Source organism: Malaya genurostris, chromosome 2, assembly GCF_030247185.1.
Source record: "Malaya genurostris strain Urasoe2022 chromosome 2, Malgen_1.1, whole genome shotgun sequence".
Lineage (NCBI taxonomy): Eukaryota > Metazoa > Arthropoda > Insecta > Diptera > Culicidae > Malaya > Malaya genurostris.
Genome location: NC_080571.1, coordinates 151,022 through 172,041, shown reverse-complemented (window position 1 = coordinate 172,041; position 21,020 = coordinate 151,022). Strand labels below are relative to the sequence as shown.

Genomic DNA, 21,020 nt, shown 5'->3' with positions numbered 1-21,020 from the left:
CTCATCACCTGAGTAATCAGACATCCGCTCTCTGCTTTGGTATATCTTCACTCTTTTGTTCTACCGATACACTATGCAAGCTCGAAACGCAATCAAAATCTTTCTTGCACGATGCGTCCGATGTTCGGATTTACTGGGTTGTATCATAAGTAGGGCAGTGTTAATATAATGCATGAAATGAATTATATATCGATAATGTACTTTGTTAGTAGTTAGAGACTTGACGAATTGAATTCGAATAAAATTACCTTTGAACTTCAAACCTGTTACCAAAAGCGTTTTCGATATTCATTTGGTAATTTTCAACAGGTTATGGGCCCAGAGCTTTACTGGAGCAGCATTGTGTAGATTGTTAGATAAACAATCTCTTGAATCAGCGCTTCGGTTAGAAGTAGCGAGCAGCGACGTTTCGGGAAGAAACGAATTGTTGTAACATCCGGTTAGGATGGATCCAGTGTTTCACTGGAACAGCTAAATCGAGATTGTTGGATAAACAATTATTCTTGATTTAGTAGTGGCGCTTCGGTTAGAAGCAACGTTTCGGAAAGAAACGAATAGTTGTAACATCCGGTTAGGATGAACCCAGTGTTTTACTGGAGAAACTATATACAGATTGTTTTAGAAATAATAGTTAGCAGCTGAACTTCAGTTAGAAGTGGGATATAGTAGTTTCGGACAGAAACTAAGATCGCCGAACAAAGAAGTTTCGGACAGAAACTGGTAGTCGCAGTATCCGGTTAGGATGAATGTAGGTTTTTCCTGGTATTGACCACATTGATTGTTGGAAAAACAATCGGTCGTATTATTAACTTCAGTTAGAAGTGGAAGGAAGCACCAGTACTTCGGTTAGAAGGGGGATCCAGTAGTTTCGGACAGAAACTAAGATCGGCGAACAAAGAAGTTTCGGACAGAAACTGGTAGTCGAAGTATCCGGCTAGGATAAATGTAGGTTTTTCCTGGTATTGACCACATTGATTGTTGGAAAAACAATCGGTCGTACTATTAACTTCGGTTAGAAGTGGAAGAAAGCACCAGTACTTCGGTTAGAAGGGGGATCCGGTAGTTTTGGATAGAAACAGAATCCAAGGAAAAACGTTTCGGACAGAAACGGGAATTGGCCAGCAGTGACGTTTCGGACAGAAACGGGGTTCGTCAACAGTAACGTTTCGGACAGAAACGGGAATTGGTCAGTAGTAACGTTTCGGACAGAAACGGCGAGAAGTAAAAGTTTCGGATAGAAACAGAATTTAAGATACAACGTTTCGGACAGAAGCGGAATCGCCAAGAGACGGAGTCTCAAATGGAAAATGAGCTCGATCGGTGTTGTCGCAACAAGTTTGGAATTCAGTTATGATAAGCCCAGAGTTTTACTGGCAATAAATAGATTGTTGGATAAGCAATCGGCGATAATAATATTGATTCGGTTAGAAGTGGGATCCAGTAGGAAACAACAAAGCTTCGGTTAGAAGTGTGAACCGGCAGAAAGCAGCAGAAACGTTTCGGACAAGAAGCAGGTGCAATGAGCAATGACGAGCTGCGGGATGTACAAGTTTTGGACTGAAACAGAATTACTCTTAGTGTTGGTGATATGGCGAATCAACAGCAGGTCAGTGGATCTGACCTAGCGAAAAGCAGTAGTGGCTACGAGAGGGGAACTCTCGAGCGCACCGATCCGATAATAGTGGTAGCTGCGAAAGATTCTTCGATGTTTCGAAGAGTACATTTGCTGCATGAAATGACGGAGGAGCACCATTCAACAAAAATGCAGCTGATTCGCACACCAACAGAAGAAGACTTCTACGAACCAATAGAAGGGGTCTCGAAACAACAAGAAAATGCGAGAAAGGTCATCATGAGAAAAGGCTGGATATCGAAGCCTTAAACGAAAACTTTATGCTTGTGAAGAACGACGTCTTAAACAAGTTGGTTGGCTTAGAGTATGCTAAGCAACCCATGGATACTCTGGTAAAAGTGTACCAGGAGATGGTAACAACGACAACGAAGATGAGAAAGCAGATCTTCACGATAAAACATGGGATTTTCGGATCAATTGAGATTTTTGATGAATATGATAAAATCATTCGAGATCTAGAATAGATGGGATACATCGTAGGCAGCGAGAATACACGCTCTAATCATCGCTATACCAGAAAGGTACAATAACGTTGAAGGAGCCTATCTGATACTTTCCAACGAAGAGTTGTATGTAAAACAGAAATCTGAAATCAAAAGAATGTTCCTGAATATAGAAGCCGGGGAAGAGAAGCAGATTGAGCAGAAGAATATCTATCTAGCTTCTAAGTACGCAACAAAACGACGAGTTGCACGGTGCTTTGGATGCAACAAGATCAGAGACTTCAAAAACAAATATATTTTTAATAGAAATGTTTCTGGAAAAAGGAGAAGGAGGAATTCTTGAAGCAGAAGAATTGTGCAATGACTACCAGCGTGAATCCCAACAAAAGGATTAGAAAGGATTCAAAAGTGAGCAATGATGTTGTCAACTATTACAGAATGCTGGATGACGTCAGATTCAAAGAAACAGATCAACATCTCTACTGCATAACCGGCTGAGAATCTTCGGGTTACGAAGATTGGTAAAACGAAACTAAAGTGCTGTCGATAGCAGTACGATTAGAGTTTCGATTTTGTGCAACATTTTCTTTACTTTTGATGTTGTATTTACTTTCGGTTAGAAGGGTAGGAAAACACTATAAAAAAAAAAAAAAATCTCATTTATCGATGAAAAGGTCATTTTCATGTACACAGGCGAAATTATCGCTTCGAGAAGTCTCGTGGATGAGTTGTTCCACTTGGTTTATCTCGGGAAGAAAAGTCTAAGAAAAATGCTACAACTTCTGCATTTTTGGGAAACAAGTTAGTTTTGACACTTGGCATAGAAGGCTCGGACATTTGAGCAAAGTTTAGAGAAACAAGAATGGTTGAGGGAATCAATCTAACTTCGAAAGATATACGTACGAAAAACAACCGAAACTGAATCATTAAAGAGTCTTTGAATGCCTACCAACAAATATTATATTTGTAGGTTATCCAATTAATAGTTTCGTGGAATGGAACCAGCATACACGTTTAATGAGAGAAAACTATCTGGTGAACATTTAACATTATTTAAGTAGTTATTGTAAAAAAAAAAAAAATACAAAAATCGCATAGTGAAGATATGAAGTTGTGTCACTAGGACTAATGTTGAATATTTAGTCAGCGATGATTGAGAAGATGATGGAACACTCATCAAAGAAGATCAATGAGAAACACTTGGAAAAAGTGATTTTGAAAGCAGATGTAAAATTCAAACTGAAAGCCGAGATGACGAAAATGGAGGGAATTCATTACGTGGAATCAAGAGAAAGAAGAAGTTCCCTACTTAGTACTGGAATTACTCAGCAGAAGTAGCTATACTTTGTGAAGAAGAAATTCCTCGCAACATTTAAAGTTTAATGAAAACTGAAAATTTGAAGCATGCGATTCAAAATGAATTTGACGCATTGCAATAAAATATCTCTTGGACAGTGGTAAACTGTGTATTCGAGGGACTGGAAGCAATATATTAAAAATGGTTTTTCTTAAACAAGAATTCCAAATGAAAGATATGTTAGAAGTAAAACGATTTCTAGAAATGGAAATAAATCGTGATTTTAGGAATCAGATGAATGAAATTTTTCTGAATCACATACATAGAAAACTATGAGCGGTTTGGAGTGAGTGATTGTTACCGCTACTAAATGGTCGAAATCTGAGGCAAAAATTACAGAAGAACCATTTAGGGAATTGCTAGGATGTCTACAATACCTTTCGTGGACATCCTGGCCAGATATGTGCGTTGCGGTAAACAGATTGAGTAAATATTCCAATAAAGTTACTGACTGGAATTGGTCAGGTTTAAACCGAATATTGCGATATTTTCGAGGAACGATTAATACAAAAATCATTTATTTAATTAAAAATGGTTATCATGACTTCATAGGATTTGTGAATGCAGACTATGAAATGATCCTAATGAGAGGAAATCTGTTTCAGGATACGTGTTTCGATTATACGGTAATTTAGTTTCGTGGTTAACGAAACGGCAACCAACAGTCAGCTTATCTACAACCCGAACTGATAGCGCTTTGTTCAGATACGAAAGAAGTTGCGTGGTTAACTCAACTTCTCTACGAATTGGATGTAGTCATAGAGCCATTCGTTATAATGGAGGACAGTATTCCATGTATAAACATCGGGCAGGAGTCAAGATCACATCAAAGGATAAAAGAACTTGGACATCAAATGCTTCTTCATTTGTGAACTCATCAAGAAAAGGAAACTGAAATTCATCGCGAAAGTCGAGCAGCCATCAGGTGCTTTCATTTAGGGGTTACCTAAAACCATAGGAAGTTTTTAAGTGTATTGAATGTTCAAATTGCGGGGAAGTGTTAAAATATACAATGCGAAGCATTATAAATGATTGCACAGCATTCGATTGTAAACATACAATTTGACATTCAATGAAAGCTCTACACAATTACCGCCTGTGACGAAACAATGTTATGAAAGCTTTATAGTGAAAGCTTCAATGTGACATTCGCCTTTGGGTAGACTTACACGCTGCATGTAAACACATTAATATAGGGTATATATTAATGTCAAGTAGGACGGTGTACATTGTATCATAAGTAGGGCAGTGTTAATATAATGCATGAAATGAATTATATATCGATAATGTACTTTGTTAGTAGTTAGAGACTTGACGAATTGAATTCGAATAAAATTACCTTTTAACTTCAAACCTGTTACCAAAAGCGTTTTCGATATTCATTTGGTAATTTTCAACAAAATCTTCCCTATGTTGCCTTGAGACTCTTGGGTAAAATTTTCAACAAGTGTTTTTCATTAGCTTACTTCCCAAAATGATGGAAAAACGCTAAAGTAATTCCTATCCTGAAACCTGATCAAAATCCAGCAGAAACATCAAGTTATCGACCAATTAGCTTACTTTCTTCTATTAGTAAACTTTTTGAAAGAATTATTTTGTTGAGAATGATGTCTCATATAAATGATAATTCAATTTTTTTACCAGAGCAGTTTGGATTTCGTCATGAACATTCAACTACTCATCAACTTGTCAGAGTAACGAACATGATAAAATCAAATAAATCTTTTGGGTTATCCACTGGAGTTGCTCTTCTAGACATAGAAAAAGCATTCGACAGTGTTTGGCACAAAGGTTTAATAGCAAAAACGTTTGATTTCCAGTTACCTATTTATTTTATTAAAATGATTCAAAATTATTAAATTTATCGTACTCTTCAGGTTAGCTATCAGAATTGTAAATCTGAATTGCTACCCGTACGAGCCGGTGATCCGTAGGGTTCGAGCGTAGCTCCAATCTTGTATAATATTTTCACTTCTGATCTTCCAAATCTACCCGTTGGTTGTCAGAAATCGCTATTCTGTGGCGACACAAGTCTGTTAGCCACAGGTAGAAATCTAAGAGTGATCTGCAGTCGCCTACAAAGAAGTTTAAATATTTTCAGTGATTATCTGTCAAAATGGAAAATTAAACCAAATGCAACAAAAACGCAATTAATGATTTTTCCTCATAAGCCAAGAGCATCTTTTCCTAAACCAAACAATTATCACATTCTCAAATTGAATGGCTTAGAATTGACATTGTCTGATCAAGCTAAATACTTAGGTTTAACGTATGACAAAAACTCACTTTCAAGGATCACATTGAAGGAATCCAGGCAAAGCGTAATAAATATATTAAATGTTTATATCCTCTTATAAACAGAAATTCTAAGCTCTGTCTAAAAACAAATTGTTAATTTATAAACGAATTTTCAGACCAGCCATGCTTTATGCAGTACCGATTTGGTCAAGTTGTTGTTCCAAGAGGAAGAAAACGCTTTAAAGGATTCAGAATAAAATTCTGAAAATGATTTTGAAGCGTCCTCCCTGGTTTAGTACAAATGAGTTACACAGACTCAAAAATATAGAACCAATAGATGTAATGTCACATAATATTATAAGCAAATTCCGACAAAAATCGATGCAATCTTCAATTGAATCGATTCGCTCTCTGTATTAGTTAGTAAGTTAGTATATAAGTTCCTTTTCCCCATTACACAATACAAGTAGGTTTAAAATTTTCCCTACACAAAAATCTCAGCTAATGATGTCTTCATGGTAATAACCAAATCATGTATATAATAGCACTGAAAAGTCACCACTTGTGGCTGAACACCTAATTTAAATCTAAATAAATTAATTTTAACTAATATTCCAATAAATAGTTATTTTTAAAAAAAGCTAGTTTGCAGCGAATCGATACAGATCAAATATGAACTTTGGTTTTTGAACGATGAACAAGCATGCCATTTACAATAGATAACAGTAACATCGATTTGAAAACGCATCGACGATGAAAAATACACGCTCATTAAAGAACCGGTTCCCTTTTGGAAATGGGGGATTTTACTCATAAATGAATAGAAATAGATTTGAATTAATTGTGTTCATTTTTAATAATTACTCGCACAGAAATTACATGTATCCGATGCATTAGTTTAAACTTATAACCTCAGGCACATTGGTTGTACAGGGTGATTTTTTAAGAGCTTGAGAACTTTTTTAAACAATAAAACGCATAAAATTTGCAAAATCTCATCGGTTCTTTATTTTAAACGTTAGATTGGTACATGACATTTACCTTTTGAAGATAATTTCATTTAAATGTTGACCGCGGCTGCGTCTTAGGTGGTCCATTCGGAAAGTCCGCTTTTTTATCGACAAATTTTGTTCAGCGATGAGGCTCATTTCTGGTTGAATGGCTACGTAAATAAGCAAAATTGCCGCATTTGGAGTGAAGAGCAACCAGAAGCCGTTCAAGAACTGCCCATGCATCCCGAAAAATGCACTGTTTGGTGTGGTTTGTACGCTGGTGGAATCATTGGACCGTATTTTTTCAAAGATGCTGTTGGACGCAACGTTACAGTGAATGGCGATCGCTATCGTTCGATGCTAACAAACTTTTTGTTGCCAAAAATGGAAGAACTGAACTTGGTTGACATGTGGTTTCAACAAGATGGCGCTACATGCCACACAGCTCGCGATTCTATGGCCATTTTGAGGGAAAACTTCGGAGAACAATTCATCTCAAGAAATGGACCGGTAAGTTGGCCACCAAGATCATGCGATTTGACGCCTTTAGACTATTTTTTGTGGGGCTACGTCAAGTCTAAAGTCTACAGAAATAAGCCAGTAACTATTCCAGCTTTGGAAGACAACATTTCCGAAGAAATTCGGGCTATTCCGGCCGAAATGCTCGAAAAAGTTGCCCAAAATTGGACTTTCCGAATGGACCACCTAAGACGCAGCCGCGGTCAACATTTAAATGAAATTATCTTCAAAAAATAAATGTCATGTACCAATCTAACGTTTAAAATAAAGAACCGATGAGATTTTGCAAATTTTATGCGTTTTATTGTTTAAAAAAGTTCTCAAGCTCTTAAAAAATCACCCTGTATAAAGACGAATTCAACCTGCATATGTGTTATATTGAACTTTAGCTTGTTTTGTTATCAGAAAAATGTTGCTATATTTAATCAATTATATCTAGTGATATTATCTATATGGTTTTGGTTGCACCAAAACACAAAGAACTTAAAATTTGTTGTTTGATAATTTCTGTTATCTAGTTACTTGTTCACTAATACCGTTTGTATCCTCTCTCAAATTTGTAAACAAATTTGAAACTTTCCCGCTCTCTTAATCTCATAAGTATAGAAAACTTTCAGCGGTCGATAATATATAAAGCCAATGTATCGATATTAGAAGCACTTATATAAAACTCAAAGCATTTTCATGTATTATTCGCACAGTTACTGACTATCGATTCCACAAACTACATGCAGCGTAGTACTACTGTTTCACGGTATCCATTATTTGACAAATGACTTCATTTGCCACCAGCTGTTCAAATTTATCACTATACTACTAAGAACATCAATAGATCCACTAATTAATTCCCAGTATATCTCGTTCATAGTTTGATTCCATAATGATAATTGTATAATGATGAAGAACATGAAAAAAAGTCCGTCGAATTTCCATTGTTCTCATTACATCCAAACATTTTGTAAGATAAAAATAATGTTTCACGCCCCAATCGAAAATGAGTCCAACGAACCACTACCGTATCCACCAATGATAAAGAAAGAACTGTGAAGTGAAAATTTCGTGATTTTCACTCAATTCGATATACGAATACGAATTTACTTCGTGTTCCACTCACCAATACATTAACGCCGTTGGGAGGATCATGCATTTTTCAAGGTAACCACCCTGCTTTATTATTCCTAAATACACAAATCCATTCTACAGAAAATGTTTAGTTACCTCAATTTGAATTAATGATTTATAGCCAAATTTTGGTTAATTTGACAATAATCCATAACTATAATCTAAGCGGCTCATACCATTTCCCTATTAATGGAAAAATGTTTTTACAAGGATACACAAAAATGAGTTTGAGATAGATCGGAAAGCATGAGAATAGATTGATTGATTGAATGATTAATGAGGACATGTTGCTACCCAGCTTTCCTTAAAATCACGTTGAACAGTGAAATTTAATCACATATGATAGCTTGTTTATCCATATGAAACTAGATCTTTCCACAGGTCTATAGTATATTTTCGATTGTGTTATTCGCATAAATAATGTTCAATATCACATCATTAAGTTCACAAAATTATTAATTCATGTATCACACCCTAATCGACACATTACCTCTGCTCTGAGCAACGACAAAGAAAGAACTGTGTTGTGAAAATTCCGTGAGTAGGTGAAATTCACTCAATGTTCCATACCTGCAAATTTTTCAGTCTCGTGTTGCACTCACCAATACAATCATAACGAAATGTTCATTCAGTTTTCATACGGCAACAACTCCGTAATAATAATCGTGAATATTCAAACACAGTTCTAGGAAATCGAATGTACTAACTTCCAACTATGAAAACTTGTTAGCTACATGAAATTTTTATAATCTCGATGCTGACTGTCGTTGCTTTCTTCTGTTGTTATATATATATATATATATATATATATATATATATATATATATATATATATATATATATATATATATATATATATATATATATATATATATATATATATATATATATATATATATATATATATATATATATATATATATATATATATATATATATTACCTTATCGAATCTTACCAGTCGAATCGAAATCCCAAGTTCTGCGTACCTGGTCTGTTTCTTTCTTAACTATCCATGTTAAATCTTTACTCATTTCATAATTTAACTGGCGATGTAAGGTGAAGCGGTGAATTTAAGAATATGGGATGAAACGATCACGGACCGTAAATTCCCCTACTTCCTTTCAAAGCAGGTTCCTGATGACAATGCTTTCCATTGAGGTGGTGCTGTTGTTCTCAATATGTTAAACTACGTTCATACAATTTTAATGCGCACAGTAGGGCTATTGTACCAATAGTCATATCATTAGTAGAGTGGCCATAATATTTTGCCAATAACTCGACTTTCAATCAATGAATTGTGATATAAACGGACATCATTCGGCTCTAAGACGCAATACCGCAGAAAAATAGTTCGAAACTTGTTCAATACTGCTGTTATAGCGACACGAAAACTCGAAGCGGCTGCAAAGAGACTCACTCTAACTAATGGTTTTCATATATGAGATGGCTACTGGAGCTGGGATTTTTTTTTATATTATTGTCTTCGACTAGAGATGAACTATCGCACAAGCTATTACTTTATAACTACACACTTATGCTAATTCAAAAATATTATTTTCAATTTGAATTTCTGCACAAATTGAAATCAAATAAATGATACGCGCTATTGAAACAATGACAACAAATACCCATTGGATTGTTCTGGCCGTAGTGTTTGCGATGAAGTGAGCGACGATAAAATTCCGTTCTTCGCTATGGTCTACCCGGAACGCTAAAATAATTAATTAAAATTATTGTACCGTTATCCTATATGATTATGGAAATAAATTCCTGTCTGTAACTGAAAATTTTCGATGCTAGGTAGATTAATACAAAATTCGTTTGGCGCGCAATGAGCTATTTTGCTGGAATTTCTTCTGAACCTGCTTGATCCATGTGCTCTACTATTTCGAACTTCATGCTCAATTAAGTATGGACACCAAATAAACAGCAAGCGTTTTCTAAGTCATTTTCGATGTGTAAATTGTGTTCAATGCCGCCAAGTCAAATTATAAAAAATTGGTGCACACAATATACGAAATTTTACTAATAAATGATTATATATCAGAGGAGCTACAAATGTATACTTAATCCATGGATGCGATTTTCACAACTTTAAATTTGCCTAATTCTCAAGGTAATAAAAACTCACGTAGAATCGATAGAATACTTAATAAATCTCCTTCTTGGGTTGGCCAGTTAGTAGAATTTGAATTCAATAAGCCATTACACTTTCACTAAGTGTAATACTTACAATACGGATACGCATTTTGAACAACTTTTACAGTATTCTTTAGTTCATGGAAACAAACTTAAGAAACTGTGATAGAGACTACATATAGTGTTTGAGAATTGGACAATGGACAATAGAATTCAATAGTGACAGCAAAAAATTGAGATTGGTTATAACGATAATCCCCAAACACTGCGATTGGTTTAAGATAACCCCAAACCGGCATGGTGAATTCTTGAAAAAAATATGCATAGGGCTGCTATCAATGTTTGGAAGGTTAGGTTTAATATAAGGAAGACAAAATAGCACTGATCAAACGATCAGAAAATTATTACTTCAAAAAAATGATATTCGATATAAATATTTTAGAAGAACGTAGACTAAACTTAACAGAAAACAAAAATATCATATCACAAATCAACTTCCACATCCATCGGTTATTCTAACAATTTTCATGACTATATTTGAGTAAAACTAAATGATAGATTGTTTGAGCATTGTAAAATTAGCTATAGACATTGCATTTCGATGCAAAGAAAAAAGTGTTCTGCAAATAGCAGAAACTTCACGTCTGCTTAGTGGTTCAAATTGAACTATCGAGTTTTGCATTAAGCAGTTTAATTTGAACTACTACGCACTGATGAGTCAAAGACGAAACGTAAACATATCAAAGTCGGTTATGTGCCCTAGCACAAAATTTGGCTAACCTCTGAATAAAAGTGTTTGAGATGTATAAAATTAGCTCAAACAAAATACTGAGTTTAATTCATAAAGGCAATCAATTTCGAGTGTAATGCTAATAGCTATGATACTCCTGCAGTCTTAACGTGGTTCATAATGGGAACTCTTGATTACGAGAAATGTGTGTGTGTGTGTGTGTGTGTGTGTGTGTGTGTGTGATGGCTGAACCGATTTTCACAAACTTTGATTCAAATGACACGACTTATGGCCCTTTACAAAGTTCTTCAACTTCATTTGATTCCGACTTCCGGTTTCGGAATTACAAGGAAATATGTGCAAATTTATGAAAACATGCGCACTCAATTTTCTCGGAAATTTCTTAACCAATTTTCACAAACTAAGAAGCAAACAAAGGTCTTGCAATTCTTTAGAATGTTCCTTAAAAGTTGGTCCAGATCCGACTTCCAGTTGTGGTATTACAGTGCGATTAGTGAATATTTTCAATTTTATGAGTAGTTTTTCACAAGCAATGGCGAAACGAGGTGCATATTTTTATAAAACTTACTGCTAAATTCATCTAGTTGGCAGATCTGGTTAGTTAGTGAATATATAAAACTATTTTGGGACTACTAGTCCCCGGTTTCCGCTTCCGAAAGCACCGAAAATAGTGAAGACAAGCTCCAAAAAACAGAACTCACTTTGATTTCTCAGCAACGGTCAAACCGATTTGCACGAATCATGATTTGAAATAAAGCTCTTATTGTTTTTAAATATACTGTGCAATTTCATCCAGATCCGACTTTCGGTTCCGAAATTATAGGGCGATGAGTCTCAAAACATTCATATCGTTATTCAAAATGACGATGCAAAACCGTTCACAGCGTGCTTGGTTCAATTTCTTAAAGCGTGCATGCCACATTTAAGTATACATTTTTCTGTTGTAAAAAATGTAAATGATGTAAATATGTAAATCTTTTATTCAATTTGTACCTACTTTTTAGTGTTATTACAAAATCATGATTACGATGCTTTTCTATAGAAGTACACTTATTGCCTTTCTCATATAGAAAGTTTAAACAATCGCTTGAAAAATTGACTAGTGAAAATTGGCCCGGAGGGCTACCCGATCAGATGCACATAACTAAATCATAACACAAGTATATCAACAGTTGATATGTATAACAATTTGTGTTATTTTGAGATATTTAACAAATAAAAACAGTTCAAAGTTAAAACTTATGATAACAATATAATAACAAAATCAGTTCTGATGTTTTATTTTCATTTGCAAGACTCAAGACTTGATAAAGTTCATTAATTGAAAAAATGAGTTCTTCCGTTGCTTCATATCGAAATATAATGGTAAGAATTTCAAAGAACTAAAATAAGAAACTAGATCACTAAATAAATTATTCATTTAATAAAAAAAATCGTTCAACAATTTTGGATTGAAACGATGCTAAAAGTTGGCTATGATATAGTTTTTCTGTGTTAAATTTTCTATCTAATTTATTACAATTATTGTTATAAATTTCTGCTTTCGAACTTCTGTAGTTATATCAAACTCTATAAATTGTGGTACAAACGTTTCAAAATATGTTACGATTTTGTTCGCACGACACTCGTTTTTGTTATGATTTTTGTTATTTTAACAGCTTACCAGCCAAAAATATTTCAAAATTTGTTACAAAACATTTCTGAAATAAATTACCCCAGTTGTTATAATTCTGTTATTACCATCTGATCGGGTAAGTGTTCTATATCATTCGACACATGTAAAACACATGAAGATGCAAAAAAGGGTAATATTCTTCGACTTCGGCTATACTGGTTCCAACTTCCCTGTTCCAGAAGTACCGGATATAGTGGTCAAAAACTCTAAAACGAAACTCACTCAATTTTCTCGAAGATGATTTGACCGATTTCCACAAACAGGCCCAAATAGGGTAGAGTGTGTTTAATCATTCAGTGCGACGATGCAAAATAAACAAAAATTCTCATTGACTTGACATAACTGTTTACAAATTGAAAAGGTTATGTTAATTTATATCCAAAGAGAGTTTCTTATTTTAAAATTTCAAGATTTAAAAACAAAAAAATACTTCGCAGAATCTTGTAGTGATATTTTTGGAAATATGAGTAAAATGAGAAAGGCATCATGACACCACTAGGTGGATTAAAAAAGGTTTTTACATTTCGTCTTCGACTCATCAGTGTATTAGCATATTGTGCAGTGCAATGTTTGACAGCATACTGACCGCTAACAGATTGTAACAATTCAAATGTTTTGGTATCTAACCAAATCATCAGTGTGCAAATATTTTTACGTTTCGTCCTTATCAGTATATTAGTAGATTATGTTGATGTCAGCAGTATATGTTAAAAAATCGATGGTACGTTCGCGAGTCAAGAAGCTCAAAAATTTTGTAAAAACAGATTATGTGACCAAAATCAAACCTCCGGACCACGTTCGGACTGTCCGGACCTCAGAGCATGTTCGATTCGTACTTGTGAACAGTCCCGCGCGTTCGGGTAAGAGACGTGTGACTGCTCTTCAATTTTCTCGTCGAATTGTCAAGGAAGATTAGTTTTTTTTATACCGTTCTTTTAGACCCGACTTTAACCTAGTTGCGGTCGTTCGCCGGGCTCGATTAGTCATTTCTTAATATAAGAAATGACAGAATGGCAGAAATGGACAGTAATTCATTTCGTTGCTTTTGCCGAACATTCAGTGGAGGTTATGCCAAAGAGGAAGTGAACTTTTTGCTGATGATTCCGGTAATAACTGACGCTTGTCGAATTTGAGATTACCGAGACTCTCAGCAATTTGATCGTTTGCCAAGATGATTACAGAGTACACTTTTTGTACTCATTTTGCGGAAATTCAGCCAAAAGAAATAAGCATGGGTATTTTCAAATGGATTATTACCTAACTGTTTTACGGGTATTACTTGATTGGATATTACTATAATTGAATTTCGATATTATATTTTATATTTCTGATACATTTTTTGTTTTCTGTTTTTTATATTCATGTAGTAGTCAACAGATACCGGAAAGGAGCTCACATCGATTACTCTGATATGGCTTAACCGATTTGTACAAGCTTTAAATCTTGAAAAGCTTTCGATCTCATTGGTTGCTGTTAAGTTTTACGAATGTCTTTCTTTTGTTTCCGGAATTACATAGCGATGATTTTAAAACGTTAAGCTGTTGAAAGACAGTAAAGAAAACTACACGGGTAAAAATCCATTGCCGGTACCATGATTAATAATCATGAAATCATGAACCATGTCTATCATGAACAATAAGTCATGATTTCATGAGCAAAATGATTGATATCATGAACAATAACACATCTTTCATGAATATTTTTATGATATCAATCATTTTGCTTATGAAATTTTATGAGAAGGCATGGTTCATGATTTCATGATTAAAAAATTATGGTACCGGTAATAGATTTTTATCCGTGTAGTCCCAAAACTAATCAAATTTATAGATCCTGTGAACAAACTCACTTTGGTTGATCTACAGCTTCCGGTTCTTGAAACTCCAAATTGGAACTCACATCGATTTCTCTCATTCTTTTTATGAGAAAAAGCAAATTAAAACACATAGAGAATTAAAACAGATTTTTCCGAATATGTTTAAGATTCTGATGTACGTATATCAGGATTATAAGTATAATTTTATTAATGTTATTTGAATCTGTCTTCGTAAGAGACGATAATTACCATTATTACAGACTAGTAAATTGAGCAGCTTCTTTTTTGACGAAACAATACTTAACTTAAGCTATTTCCTAATTTGTATTAAAAAATTAGCTCGATTTGGCTGAGATTAGTTTACTCGCCTACCCAAACAGTAAGCTCTTAAATTGATAAATATTTTGTATAAATAAGAAATACATTCTTGAACAGAGGTATAATTCGAAAATTGGCAGCCCGTATTGTTTTATAATTACCATACCAATGCCATATTGTTCTAAGGTCGTACTTCGAGTTTTGAGATTTTTACTTTTCACCAATCGACGACATTATGTGCATTTAATATGTTCTATGCTATTAATTTATATCTTATTTCATTTATAAAAACTGTGTTGTTTTTTCTACATAAGTATTCCTCTATGCTTAAATTACTAAAACAACTGTATAAAATTGAAAGAGCAATTTTCTGTCATTGGCATGTCAAGTGAAAGTTAAAATGTAAGTTAAGGTGTAAGTAAGAACGGTAATACGGACCACAATCTTGAGCGGATTTTTTTCTACATAGTGTAAAAGCTAAAATTATATATGCTAGGTAATCACCACCGGTTAGAGATTCAGTAAGTATTGTGGCCCGGGTTGGTGGTCCAATGCATAGGGCGCTGGTCTTACAAGCCAGTTGTCGTATGTTCGAGCCCCGACCTGGAAGGATTCTTAGTGTCAGTAGGATCTATAGTACTAGCCATGCAATGATTCTGTACACTAAGAATCGGCTGCGAAGTCTGTTGAAACAGAAAGGCCAAATTCCACGGAAGGAATGTAATGCCAGGACTTTGCTTTTTTTTTTGTCGAACGCAAGGTTTCTAAACAATCCAGGAGTAATCAAAATAAAAATTTATATCATTTTTCTTCAAATCGCAGATATGTACAAAATACAAATCTTCATTTTCCACCTTTATTAAGTCACAGTAAGCAGCATGATTTCATTGAAATAACTATTTTCGAAATAGTTCGTTCATACATTACAACACATTATATTCCTCCTTTTCGATATAGTCCAACATCTCGTAGCATACGTTACTGTACAAAAAATAAGACTTCAAATAAATAACAGTAAACGCTGACTATTGTACTTTTGATAAGACAGCAGGTACGGCGTTTCCCTCCAACACACCAAAATTGTTTGAGTACAATTGAAAAAAAAAAAAACTAATCCTTTATATCAATTGATGTATTAAGAAAACCTTGTTACTAGTCAGTAGAGTTTCATAAATCAAGCATCGGTCTTTTTATAAATCTCTATTATTTTTTTTATAATATCTAGTCATTCAACTTATTTGGTGGAACACAGCTATGTAAAAAAGGAGTTTAATGGATTTAAGTTTTTCTCCCCTGTACTCACTTCATATAAAAGTAGCATTGAAGCGAATGATTAATGTATCAGCGAAAATCACTCACAGTAATATATTTGAGAATGAATTATTTTCGTATTTCACTCACCAATACATCTACATCGTAGTAAGATTCATTCAATTTTGTTCAAGGAAAGCCTGTTACATTATCCTAAAACTAGAAAAAATTTTGGGAGTAAAATTCACGATGAGTATCCACTAAATCTGTTTATTGTCATCAATTGTAAACTTATCAAAACACTCCGATATTTTTAAATAAACTTTTTTTCTGAAAATATTGTCCAATTCACTATGACGACACGTGCAAAATGACAGTTTCTCGCCATCGACATCCTCTTTTCTAGGAAGCATCTCTTATCAATGTTCGGAAGATATTACCGAGGGGAAGTTCTCGGAAAATATTATAAAGGGGTTATTGCTCCCTCTTTTTTGAATACTGGTGCACAGTGATTCATTTTGGTATCAATCGAAAAACATCACATTATCATAGAATGGTCGAAATGTATCTATATTCAGAAATTGAATGATTTATTCTATTTCAGCCTTAAACTCTTTCATAGCAGGCCTGTTTCAATTAACATGCATAATAATACGCCTTGATCTGTCAATAATTGAAATACATACATAACTATAAAGACTGACTGCGTGCTAACATGTTAAGCTGCATCTGAAGTGTAAATGCAAGTAAATCTGAATTGGTATCTAACTATAAACCGATGTTATGTTTGTTTGAATTAAACATTTATTACTGTGATGATTATTGTAAGCATATAAGGTTTTTGGATACGAATTCATCACATGCTTTCAATAATCAATATGTAATATAAAAATCGACGTGCCAATTTTCCGATTATCATGACAAGCAAATTTTGTCCATAAATGTTTACACTATCCGGTATCAATACAATTTTCCTTAGACAGAAACCTGCGCACGCACGCCTCCACATAGAAACGGAAGGTCTGTTTCGACTGTCAGTAAGGGGAAAATACTCGTCAGGCGCGATCGATTGAGTTACTCGAATCGGGAACTCTACCGAATTGTACAACCCATACATTAAATTATCATTTTCGTAGTAGAATTCGATTAGTTAGCGCTATCAACCATCCTATTGTAGCGTCATATATGCACAAACATACAAAACATATATATATATATATATATATATATATATATATATATATATATATATATATATATATATATATATATATATATATATATATATATATATATATATATATATATATATATATATATATATATATATATATATATATTGTTGCTGTCAGACTGAAAGCGATGCGGCAAAAGTGAATCGCATCAAAACGCTTCGCACTGCCTCGCAAATCGTGTTCTCTCTGACAGCAGCCTAAGGCTGTAAACAGAGTGGAAGCCGGAAACCGGAAGCTGAGCTGAGCTGAACTTGGCTCTGACCAAAGCTGAAAATGTACTTCCAGCAAAACAAAGGGACCTTGTCAAAGAGAAAGCTGAACAGATTTATCACTTGCAACATCAGGTCCCTTTGATTTGCTGCAAGTCTGTTTTCCGCTTGTGAAGAACAGGCCCGTACCCAGGATTTCGTTTTGGGAGGGGCCCAAAGATAAAAAAAAAATAATGTTACTGAAGATTGCTTATGTACCTAATTTTCGGAGTGCCTTTTACGGGTGTTTTTAACAGACACTTTAAACTTTTCCACTTGAACTGTTATTGTATTACATTTCTTTACGTTAACTGTCTTGTTATTTCTGTAACAAATGTCTGAGATCTTCTAAATAATAATCACCAGCTCAGTTCAGCTTCTCGCGCTCATTATGTGCAACCTAAACCGATTTTTCTAATGTTCAGATATGTTATGTTTGTATTTAAATAAATGGACAATTTTTCATGGGTTTACCTTCACCCGCACTGACAAATCTATCCATGCAGCATCAATCATATTTCGTTTTTGCTTGATACCAAACCTGATCCAGTTTTCACTCAAACTTCTGTCAAACCGTTTGTTTGAAGCCAGTTTCAACGTTGTTGAACTGAAAATCGAGCCAGTTTCGAACCTGGTTTTGCCTTTCTCATATAGAAAGGTTATGCAATCACTGTGAAAACCGACTTTGGAACCGAGGTCTGGAGGGCCGAGTGTCATATACCATTCGACTCAGTTCGTCGAGTACGCAAAATGTCTGTGTGTGTATGTGTGTGTATGTGCGTATGTGTGTATGTAACGTTTTTTGCATTAACTTTTCTCGGAGATGGCTGAACCGATTTTCACAAACTTAGATTCAAATGAAAGGTCTTGTGATCCCATACAAAATTCCTGAATATTATTTGGATCCGACTTCCGGTTCCGGAGTTATGGGGTAAAATGTGCAAAAAATTGTGAAAATAAGTGCACTAACTTTTCTCAGAAACTTAAATTCAAATGAAAGGTCTTGAGGTTCCGCAAAAGTGTTTGTTTGATGAAACTACCCTGGGTCAGTTTCAGTTTTCTCAAGCAAAAACAGTGAGGGAACTCCTTTCAGAAGTGTGCGCGTTCAAAGAACGGCAACCCTCCACGCCGAAAACGGACACCATACGGCACTTTGTGGACGGCAGATACTCCCGTTCCGGCATCTACACTATATTGACACTATTAGACAACAATCAGAGCATCGAAAGAAAGCTCGGTTCCGGTAGGCCGACGACCCTGAGCGACAGAAAGCTCCAAAGGAAGCTAAAATGGAAGGCCAAGGGTAAATGGCTACATCGTTGCGTGCGCTTGGCCGGAAGGTCAGTGGAACCGGCCAAACAGTGATGAAGTAACTAGCGAACATGCGGAAGTCACATCCACTGATTCGTGACGTGGCGATGGGGATGGACGACAATACCTATCTCACCCTGGATGGCAATGACTGGCAGGGCACTTCGTATCTTACTTCCCCCACGAGGGATGTGAGCTCCGAGGTGAATTTCATTTCACACACCAAGCTCCCCAAGAATGTGCTGCTATAGCTGACAATCAACGAGAAGTGGATGTCAAAGTCGCAGTTCTTCCGATCTGGACTAGCCGTTAACGGGGAAATTTATAGTACGAAATGGCTTCTCAGGATACGACCGAATGCTGCCTGATGAGCTTCAAATCCGCGGCTTCGATATCGTAGCACTGCAGGAACGGGACAGAAGGTGTGGAAAAGTGGGCATCGAGCTGTGGCACAACCAGCGTTCTAAGAACGGGATTTGTAGTGTTGGGCAAGATGCGCCAGCGCGTGATTGGGTGGCAGCCAATCAGTGATAGGATGTGCGTATTGAAGATCAAATGCTGTTTATTCAATTACAGCATCATCAACGTGCACTGCCCACATGAGACGAGAGGCTCACGTAGAGGCTTCACGCCACAGGCCGAAATATGCAGAGATACCAGTGGTAACCTTCTCACGAACGAAAGTGAGGTGATCGATGGGTGGAAGCAGTACTAGACAAGCATCTGAATGGCAGCAGTACTATGACGAGCATCTGAATGACCAGTTACCAGGCGAGCTGCTCAAACATGGAGGAGAGGCACTGGCTAGAGCGCTGCACTCAATGATTTCTGAAATTTGGGAGGAGGAGATTCTACCGCAGGAATGGATGGATGAAGTGGTATGTCCCGTCTACAAAAGGGCGATAAGCTAGATTGTTGCGATTACCGCGCAATCACATTGCTGAACACCGCCTACAAGGTACTCTCCCAAACCCTTTGCCGTCGTCTATCACCAATAGCTAAGGAATTCGTAGGGCCGTACCAAGCGGGATTTACTGGAGCCCGCGCCACTACGGAACACATATTCGCGATAAGACAGGTAGTGCAGAAGTGTCGTGAATACAACGTGCCCACGCATCACCTATTCATTGACTTCTTCTTAATCTGGGACGCTCTCGAGTCCCTTTGAATCTCGGAGAGGGCTTCGGCAAGGTGATGGACTCTCTTGTATCTTGTTAAATATTGCCTTGGAAGGTGTGATTCGAAGAGCGAGAATCGACACGAGAGGCACGATCTTCCGAAAGTCCGTACAACTTTTTGGCTTCGCTGACGATATTGATATTGTGACACGTAACCTTGAGAAGATGACGTAAACCTACATCGGACTGAAAGCTGAAGCTAGGCGTATCGGACTGGCCATAAATGCGTCAAAAACAAAATACATGAGAGGAAGAGGCTCTAGAGAAAAAACACTACGACTCCCACCACGACCAGCAGAGAATTTCAGAGACGTATTTTGGCAGGGAATCGTGCGTACTTTGGACTCAGAAAAACCCTTCAATCGAGAAAAGTACGCCACCGCACGAAATTGACCGTCTACAAAACGCTCATTAATCCGGTTCTTCTCTATGGCCACGAGACCCGACTATGTTGGCAGAGGATCAACGCGCCCTCAGTGTTTTCGAAAGAAAGATACTTAGGACCATCTATGGCGGAGTACAGATGGAAGACGGAACGTGGAGACGGCGTATGAATCACGAATTGTAACAGCTGCTAGATGAACCACTCATCGTACGGACAGCCAAAATCGGACGTCTACGATGGGCTGGGCATGTCATAAGAATGTCAGACGACGAGAAGCGTAGTGAGCAAGGTGGATCCGTGCCTTGAGTGACTGGCGACGAGCAGCCATGGACCGAGTTATGTGGAGACGTATGCTTGATACAGCAAAGGACACCCCAGGACTATAGCTGTTAGACCGGACCGCCTGC

The 21,020-nt window shown here is 36.1% G+C and overlaps 1 protein-coding gene across 1 annotated transcript in view; it reads right to left on the bottom strand.

The window, feature by feature from the left end:
- The window catches only part of LOC131431811 (1-phosphatidylinositol 4,5-bisphosphate phosphodiesterase epsilon-1-like), an 87,285-nt gene extending 70,631 nt beyond the window's left edge, over positions 1-16,654 (bottom strand). The window contains 1 exon segment of the mRNA XM_058597709.1: positions 16,407-16,654. The gene's annotated coding sequence lies outside the window, so the exon portion shown is untranslated.
- Positions 16,655-21,020: the final 4,366 nt, after the last annotated feature.